Consider the following 9,815-nt stretch of genomic DNA (forward strand, 5'->3'; position numbering starts at 1 on the left):
CGGACGTGACGCAACGTGCGTTCGGTGTCGGATTTTGTTCATTTTTGACGTGGGGTATCGGGGTGGGGCCCCACACGCGCTGGCAAAAGTTGGGGTACATTTCGTGAAAGCGCTCAAGTACTTCATGTGAAAGGCAGTGGTTTCGGTATGGGCAGAAGGGACCTTCCGATGCATGTCTCTCCTTCACATCTGCAAAATGGGCTTAATTTTTTTTCATGGGCTACAATGAGCATGACAAGCATGCACGCCAAAATTTGTTGTGTTTCGACGCTGTTTGCATTTTCTATGATTTTCTGGGACGAAAAACCCTAAAATAATGTTCGAACGTGACGCAACGTGCGTTCGGTGTCGCATTTCGTTCATTTTTTGCGTAGGGTATCAGGGTGGGGCCCCATACGCGCTGGCAAAAGTTGGGTATATTCCGTGAAAACGCTCAGGTACTTCATGTGGAAGGCAGTGGCTTCGGTATGGGCGGAAAGGACCCTCTGATGCATGCCTCTCCTTCGCATCCGCCAAACGGGCTTAGTTTTTTTTTTCACGGGCTACAAAAGCCCGCGGCCAAGTTACATGTCGTTGCAAACATGGAGCCACGTGAAAATAATAACTAATAGCTTTTCCAAGCATAAATAAAACCGTTAAGCCACATTTTTGACCGGCCCTACCGCCCACGCATATGAATAGAGGTTTATGACGCCCGGCTATAGATGCGCTTATGTTACTTTTTCTTCTGCAGGGAAATTTTAAATCTTGCTGCAATTACGATATCATTGTGAAATCACAATTCATTGACGAGGGCAAAGCTTGCTGAAGCTTTTAGCACATTATACGTTTGTTTTCCTCACATGGAATTTCAAATCTTGCTCCGATTACCGATATCACTGGCTTCGCAATATCACCGTTTAATTGCAATTCATTAAGGAGGGCAACGCTTGCTGAAGCTTTTAGCACATTGCACGGTACTGTACCATATGATGATCACAATCTCATTCCGTAACTGAAGTTACCCATCAGGAACTGAATTTATCCCCACAGAAGATGCCCATTCCGGCAGCCCCCCGCCCCCAACGATCGACAATTTTAGTAGGAGCAATGAGTAATTACCAACGAGATTAGATCAATATACGTATTCGGCCCCCCTATACTCGAATCCTAACTCCGCCATTGCATTCTGGTAAATGCATAGGTGGAGTATTTTGATTGACTTCACAAAATTATAGTCAAGTTAGCCGTTCCGTAACGTACGTAGAGCCAGGGCTCCGCCTCCTTCTCCAAGAAAAAAAGTTAGTGTTTGTGCCTCTCGCCGGCGCCGGCGCAGGTCCGCCTCGTCTTCGGTGGCCCTAGGACCATGGAGGCACGATGGATCTTGGCAAGGGCCGGCGGGAAGGCTCCGTTTTTAGTCATTTTTTTTTAATTTTGTTAGGGTTTGTGTCCTACTCAGGAAGGCGAGACGGCGGCGGCTCCGTGAAGATGGAATAAAGGTTTCCCTGCCTAGCCCCTATTCCGGCGGTGCGTCTAACATCGTCGGTGGGCATGTGGAGGTGTGTCTCCGGCAGATCTACCTTTGGTGGATTTGCTCGGATCTCGTCGTTGTTCGTCTATGTTCGTGTGTCTTTGGTTTGGATCCTTCCGATCTACGTTATTTTTCATCGGCGACGGTTGCTATTCTGGGGTGCTGGTCCTATGGGCCTTAGCACGACGATTTCCCGACTGTCTACTACAACAAAGTTTGTCCGACTCCGGCCATGGAGAGGCGATGACGGCGGCGCGCCTTCGGCTCGCTTCGGTGCTTGTATTGTAGTCGTCGCTAGGTGGTCTACGGATCTGAATGTAAAACTTATTATTTCTAGTGTTCGTTATACTATCATGATTGAAAATGAATAGATTGAAAAAATTTCCCGCAAAAAAAAGTTAGCCGTTCTGTAAATACAAATTCGAATTGCTTTGAGTGAATCAGCAAAAATCAGCTCGATTTTCAGGCTGTGCCCAAACCCAAACAGGGGAGCAACTAGTTAACGAGCGCTCCTTCGGGAGCCTCGCAACGATCAGCGCCACTTAACGCGCTCTCAGCCATTCACCAAGTGTCGCGCTCTGGACGCTCCATTCGGATTTTGTTTTTTTTTTATTTTTCCGCACGCGTTTTCGGCTTTTTAAACGGTTTTCCCGAGTTTTTTCGACGTTTTGGTTTTCCCCGGTCGTTCTTAACTTTTCGATCAAAAAAATTTTAAATTTTTTTTCGCGAAAAAACGCGTTTTCTTTTTTTCCTTTCGCAAAAGTCACGGTTTTTCTTCCGCGAGAGGCACGGTTGTGCTTTAGCGAGAGTCACGGCCGTGCCTTTCGGAAACGAAACAAAACGCGTTTTTTGTTTTTTTTCTTTCGTGAGAGTCACGGTTTTTCTTCCGCGAGAGGCACAGTTGTGCTTTCGCGAGAGTCACGGCCGTGCCTCTCGGAAAGGGAAAAACAAAACGCGTTTTCTGTTTTTTTTTCTTTCGTGAGAGTCACAGTTTTCCTTCGCGAGAGGCACGGTTGTGCTTACGCGAAAGGCACGGCCGTGCCTCTTGGAAAGGAAAAAAAATACGCGTTTTCTGTTTTTTTCTTTCGCGAAAGTCACGGTTTTGCTTTCGCGAGAAGCACGGTTGTGCTTTCGCGAGAGTCACGGCCGTGCCTCTCGGAAACGAAAAAAAACACGTTTTCTGTTTTTTTCCCTTATAAGAGAGTCACGGTTTTGCTTTCACGAGAGGCATGGTTGTGATTTTGCGAGAGGCATGGGCTTGCCTCTTTCGGAAAAGGAAAAAAACCATGCTCCCGGTTCGGTTTTTTCGCCCGGTTTTTTTGTCCGGTTTTTTTCGTGAAAAAAGTTCATCAAAACCTGTCAATATGGAATCTAGTTTTGAAAATCTCGACGCGAGGAATCCAATGATGAAAACGGTTCGAGATTTGGACGCACGGTTTAAGAGATAAAATATTTTGAATAAATGGATCTATGAAAAAAGGGAAAATTCCCAGGTTGCAATAAGTGGCGCGCTGCATGTGCGCCACTTGTCGCGACCTGGTAAAGTGGAGTGTTCTTTGTAACGAGTATGATTTTGCCTAAACAGTGCCGTGAGCGATGTATGGGCTTTGCAACGTGGGCCGTGAGGGCCTTAGAAAGCCCAATCAACAACGTGGGGACTTACAGACCCTAAGTCAACGTGGCAGGCCCAGGCCGCACCCATCGGCGAGCCGGCGCCGCAAACTCTGTTTTCCGTCGGCGAGCGACGCGGCGGCGACTCCGTACGGTCGCCCGCCGGTGCAAGCCCAGGCAGCTTCCCCGCCGCGGCCGCCCGCTGGTGCAAGCTCAGGTCCGCTTCCCCCGCGCGGCGTAGCGTGTGAAGCAGAAGCAGCGGCGACTCCGTGCGGCCGCCGGTGCAAGCTCAGGTCTGCTTCCCCGCGCAGAAACGTCGGAGCGGGCGGCGCAGCGGCGGCTCCGCGGAGTGCCTGACCAGGTTCGCCCCTCAGCTCATCTATCCCAACTCCCAACTCAATTTGGGGTTTCAATGGTGACCGACAGACTGAGCAAATGTAACTCATTTTCAATGGATTGGCAGGCTCGTCATGTCGTGCTTCACCGGCGTCTCTATCATCGACGGCGAGCAGTGCTGTTACGAGGCGTCGGCCGTGGTGGACGCCGGCGGCGCGGACAGCGGGTACCACTTGCTCGTGGTCCGTGGATACTCGCGCACCAAACAAGAGTTGTCCGCCGGCGAGAGCATCACCTCCGATGCTTTCACCGTAGGAGGCCATTGCTGGTACATCGAGTACTACCCCAAGGGCGAAAACCCAGACTGCGGCGACTTCATTTCTCTCTATGTCACCAATTACGACGACAGTCTCAAAGAGCCCCTGGAGACCAAGTTTTGTTTCAGCTTCGTTGACGAGGTTGAGAAGCAGACGCCAATGTACATTCGTGTGGCTGGTAAGACTTGCTGATTCACCGACGGCCGTTGTTCCTGGGGCACCGACAAGTTTGTGAGAAGAGATGCCCTTGAACGATCATCGGACCTAAAGGGTGATTGCTTCACCATCCGGTGTGATGTCATGGTCATTCGCAAGGATCCCAAAGCCGAGGATGCCGGTGGTCATGACACCAAGGTGCTCCTGTCTGACATAGACCAGCATTTTAACATTCTCCTTCAAACCAAGGTGGATGCTGATGTGACATTCAAGGTCAGCGGCGAGACCTTCGTCGCACACCGCTGTGTGCTCGCTGCCCGATCCATGGTGTTCATGGCACAACTATTTGGCCCCATGAAGGAGACATCCGCCGTCATACAGATCAAAGACATGGAAGCAAAAGTGTTCAAGGCACTGCTTAGCTTTATCTACACAGACTCATTCCCTGTGATGGAGAAGGCCAGCATGGAGGAGGATGCAATGGTGGAAGTTATGGAAGATGGGCAAGAAAAGGAGGCAGTAGAGGATGAAATGTTGCTGCAATGGCTTCAAGACTTGTTGGTAGCGGCTGACAGATATGATGTCCAGCGGCTCAAGTGCATCTGTGAGAAGCAGTTGTCTGAGAACATAGGTGTGAGCACGGTGATGTCCGCTCTTGCTCTAGCTGAGCAGCACCACTGCCAGGGATTAAAGGAGGCGTGCTTGAAGTTTATCCAAGTCCAGTCCCCCTCGTGCTTGCAAACAGTAATGGCAACTAATGGTTGGGATCATGTAGTTTCGACCTATCCCTCAGTTCTGAAGGAGCTCTTTCTCAAGTTTGCTTCGAACCAGCGAAAGTAATACCCTGCATACGGTACGCTATGCATGTTCCTTAGTTAGACCTGAATTGACACTCTTTTGCATATGTGGGATCCTCTAGAGAGATGGTAATCTGTGTGTATTGTGTTTGTCTCATCATGTATATAATTTGCCCATGTGCTGAATCAGGGAAATCCAAAAATATGGCAACATGGAATGGATGGTCTGTAGGAGTAAGTGTCAAATTGATCGGCATATTAGTAATGTGCAAGCTTCCTAGCTAGTCATTTTATCCTTAGTTGTCTGCATTAGTTGTCTCGTATACTGTTGCTTCGTGCCTTCCCTGTCATGTATAACCCTTGGTTATCAAAAAGAACAATGTAGATATTTTGGAAAGGCATTTTATGAACCTGGATTTAGGGGAAACAATTTTTTCTGATTATAATGACAGCGTCAGTGTGAAACCTTGGTCGAGTACCCAGGAACCTTCTCCTGGGTGCTTGATGTTCTCCTTGTGTGGCACTTCCCATGGGAGATGAATGTGGGAGCTTGAAATGTTTTTGCAAAGTCCAATGCTTTAATTGTGCTCTGTACCTGAAAATATTACTTTCATCCTGGTATATTTTGGAGCACAGATGGTTGCTGTCAATTTAGGAAAGCTTGGGAAATCTTGAGTGCACAGACAGGGTCACAGGGGCTATACTTTTTCTTTATATAACAAATAGCTTTTGGCCAACCTACTTGGAGCTATGCTGGTGTTGATGCCCTTGAAAAGCCAAAAAATTAAAATGCCTGTACAACGTATGCAAGGAAACCGGCTGATTGGATCAATCAATGGGAGGTATCTTTGGGAAAATATGAATCATTCGCCCTTTTTAGGACATGATGAATGGGCAAGCAGGGAATGTAATTTTTGTTCCTATTTATTACTACTGGTGTGAGCTATTACCTAGAGCATTGCTTGACCACAAAAGTTCACATTGGAGATCAACTACCAACCAGGCTTGTAGTGCTAACAGCTAAGCAATCAGAATAACCATTTTTTTTGAATTGTATTTATTACATCTCCCGACTTGCCACCATTGGCTCCATTGATACATTTTCCAGTTGTTTTTTTATCCAAATTTTGTGTTTCTTGCAATTTCCAAGTATCTTGATGCAGATATGTGCACCTACCTACTTGTTTCCAATGGGATGGGTCCAGATTTTCAACATATGAATCATCACTCTTATCTGTTTGTATGTTCCGTCAGGCTTGGCAGACAAACATATAGTACGAGTTGGTGTCCGTTGCATCTTAATTTCTTTGCGTCTTTGTGTTGTTACCCACACACCTGATCATTTGAACTGACATTTGCTACCCATGCTAATGCTTTTTGTGTCTCTGTTCAAAATCAGTGGCAGCACCCTGCTGCTGCAAATTGCACCTTGAGCCTTCATCAGCAAGTGTGGCAGTGCCAGACAGGTAAGCATGCTTGGTTTGTATAGCCATTTGTTTTAGCAGCTCCGAGGCGGTGGACTGCGCCCTGAGGCACCTTTCGCATGGCTATTTAATTTTGGGAGCATGTACCTGGTCATGCTGTTGGTTGTATCTCCTCTCCTGATCTGGGTAAGACCACGATTTCATGACAACTTAAGCTGACTTGTCGATACTTTACAGTCCTCGGATGACTGAACCGGTTCATTGGCTGTGTGTATGTGTAGGTGAAGAATGGCGGCGGTGCTTGAACTACGTGTATGGATTGCACTGAGGAGGATCTGCGAATACATGGCCTATTGGCCTGACCATCCAAACTGAAGAGTTGTATATGCAAGCAAGAATATATCTTTGCTTGTCTAGTGTAGAAATTGTTAACACGTGATAGAATCATAGAAAGAGACCACGAAATTGCTGGAGCTGCCTGTTACTGTTTATTTATTTGCGCGAAATAGAAACGCAACTACATCACTGCTCACTGTTTTTATCTGAATACTGAATATTAGTACCTTTAAAGATATTGTTCATCAGGGTATGAAGAATATTAGTACCTTTAAAGATGTTCAGGTCAAGTTGGTTGTTTCCCAGCGGCGATTGTTTTTGCCGGCGCCGATCTGGTGGCGTGGGGCCGTTTGAGGTCTCGCTTGGGGTCTTTTGCCGACGCTATTTTAACCCCGACAGCCCTAGACATGCGTATTGCAGCATCTATGGTTTGCTGGGCCATTCTTTTTTTACCAGTGAGTGACCGGTCCGTCCACCCGATCGTTTGAGGGGTGTTTGAGGCGCATTGCAGAAGCTGTTAGAAAATTTCTATTTTGGTGATAGAAAAAATCAGTCAAGTTGGGTTTACCATTCCACAAACACTATTTTTGAATGTAAAATATGGCTAATTGTTTCTAAAAAAAAGCTAACTGTTTTTGATTTGATTGGATTATTATATCGCACAAAATTCAGCGCGATGGGCTTTGCAGTTGGGGCCTTGAGGCCCAATGACGTGATGAGTTGTTTGTGAACCCTATGCAGGCCCAGGCAGCACGCACGCACGCACGCAACAAGCCGACGGCGCACACTCTCTGTTTCCGGCGGCGTCGGCGGCGCAGCTAGCGGGGCGGCGGCGTGAACTCCGTTTCCGGCAGCGCGAGCGGCGCAGCGAGTGGGGAGTCGTCTTCGTGCGGCAGCGAATCCGTGCGGCCGCCGGACGGGTCCAGCCCCTCAGCTCGCCGCAGCCTCTGTTCCGGGGAGAAGCGGCGGCCACTCCGTGGGGTGCTCGCGGCAGCCGGACGTGACCAGGTTTGCCCCCTCCCCCACCCACCCCCCTTATTAGCTCATCGATCCCGAGTCTGAAATTTGTGGAGTGTGAATGCCTGAATGGTGACTGAGTAGATTTATTCTCAATGGGCCAGCAGATTCCGTCATGTCGTCGTTCGCCGGCGTGTCTGTAGTCGACGGCGACAAGGAGTGCTCTTGCGAGACATCGGCCGTCCACGCCGGCGCCGACAGCGGGTATCACCTGCTCATGGTCAGGGGCTACCCGTGTACACAAGAGGGGTTGCCCACCGGCGACAGCATCGCCACTGGTATCTTCAATGTAGGAGGCCATTATTGGTACATCCAGTACTACCCCAACGGCTTAACCCCGGATTGCGCCGACTACATTTCCCTCGATGTAGCCCTTGTCTACGACAACGATGATGCCGAGCGTGGCCTGGCCGTGGAGGCCAAGTTCAGTTTCAGTCTCGTCGACCATGTTGAGAAGCAGAATCCGATGTACATTTGTGAAGCTAGCAAGACTTGCACCTTCTCCAGCAGTGCTACCTCGTGGGGCCGCAATAGGTTTCTGAGAAGAGATGCCCTCGAACGATCGTCGGATCTGAAGGGTGGTTGTTTCACCGTCCGGTGTGACATCATGGTTGTTTGCCAGGATTCGAAAACCGAGGACGCCGGTCGCACCCTGTCTGGCATACAGCACCATTTTAACAATCTTTTGCAGACCAAGGTGGGTGCTGATGTGACGTTCGAGGTCGGTGGCGAGAGGTTCGCTGCCCACCGGTGTGTGCTTGCAACCAGGTCGAAAGTATTCATGGCACAACTCTTTGGCCCCATGAAGGAGGGCACCACTACGTCCAGCCTCATACAGATCAAAGACATGGAAGCAAAAGTGTTCAGGGCTTTGCTTATTTTCATCCCTTGCCCTTGAGAGAGGAGGACAGGATGGGGGAGGATGAAATGTCAGTAGTTATGGAAGAAGCAAAAGAAGCGGAGGCAGTACAGGATGAAATGAGGCTGCATTGTTTGCAACATTTGTTTGTGGCAGCAGACAGGTATGATCTCCAACGGCTCAAGTTCATCTGTGAACAACAGCTGTCTGAACACATAGGTGTGACCTCGGTGATGTCCACGCTTGCTCTAGCCGAGCAGCACCACTGCCAGGGATTGAAGGAGGCGTGCTTCAAGTTTATCCAAGTCCAGTCTCCCTCGTGCTTGCAAACAGTAATGTCAACTAATGGCTGGGACCATGTATATACGACCTATCCCTCGGTTTTTAAGGAGTTCATTGCCAACCTTGCTTTAAACCAGCGGAAGTAACACCCTGTGTACGGTATGCATGTTCCTTAGTTAGACCTGAAGTGACGATCTTTTGCTTTGTGCCTTCCCTGTCAGCTACCTCTATGATGTGTGTGTTGCTTTTGTCACGTCATGTAATTTGCCTATATGCTGAATCAGAAAAATGCGACATATGGGCAGATTGTCTCGTCATGGAATGGAAGTTCTGTAAATTCAGGTGTAGGCGTCAAATTGATTGGTGTTGCAGTAATGTTCAAGTTTCCTAGCTAGTTGTTTCATCCGCATATATTTCTCTGCGCATTAATTGTCTCGTATATTGTTGCTTTGTGTCTTCCCTTTTCTTGATGTTTTCGGAAAGGCATTTTATGAATCTCGATTTAGGGGAAATAATTATTTCTGAATACAATAATAGTGTGAGTCTGAAATCTTGATCCGGTAGCCAATAACCTTCTCCTGGGTGCTTGATGTTCTCCTTGGGTGATGCCTCCCATGGGAGAGGTAGGTCGGAGTTTGAAAGGTTTTGCAAAGTCTAATGTTTTTTAGTTGTGGCCGGTACACAAAAATATGACCTCCATTCTTGTGTATTTTGGAGCACAAATGATTGCTGCATTTTAGAAAATTCGAAAAGCTTTTTATGTGCACAGATAGGGCCACATGGGCTATAATTTATTCTTTATATACTCTATATCTTTTGGTCAGCTTACTTGGAGCTATACTGGCATTAACATAGGTTTGCAATTGATTGATCCTACATAGTTACTCCTGTAAAATCTTCCAGGGTTATACATATTTTTTTTCCCAACTGGACCCGAGTCAAAACATTTATCAATGAACACATTGTTGTTTGTTAATGTCAGTTCCGCAGGAAAGCAGGGGATATGAATCATCACTCTTATCAGTTTGCATGTTCTGTCAGACTCAGTACAAACATATAGGAGTTGGTGTCGTTGCATCTGAATTTCTTTGCGCCTTTGTGTTGTTACCCATCCACCAATTATTTGAACTGATATTTGCTACCCATGTTCATGCTTGTTTGCTTCTGTTC

General features: G+C 47.7%; 2 pseudogenes; both read left to right on the forward strand.

Moving 5' to 3' along the window:
- The first annotated feature begins 3,218 nt into the window (after positions 1 to 3,218).
- LOC119332667 lies at positions 3,219 to 6,676 on the forward strand (annotated as a pseudogene).
- A 591-nt stretch (positions 6,677 to 7,267) lies between these two features.
- On the forward strand, positions 7,268 to 8,986 carry LOC119332668 (annotated as a pseudogene).
- Positions 8,987 to 9,815: the final 829 nt, after the last annotated feature.

Source organism: Triticum dicoccoides, chromosome 7A (genome assembly GCF_002162155.2).
Source record: "Triticum dicoccoides isolate Atlit2015 ecotype Zavitan chromosome 7A, WEW_v2.0, whole genome shotgun sequence".
Classification (NCBI taxonomy): domain Eukaryota; kingdom Viridiplantae; phylum Streptophyta; class Magnoliopsida; order Poales; family Poaceae; genus Triticum; species Triticum dicoccoides.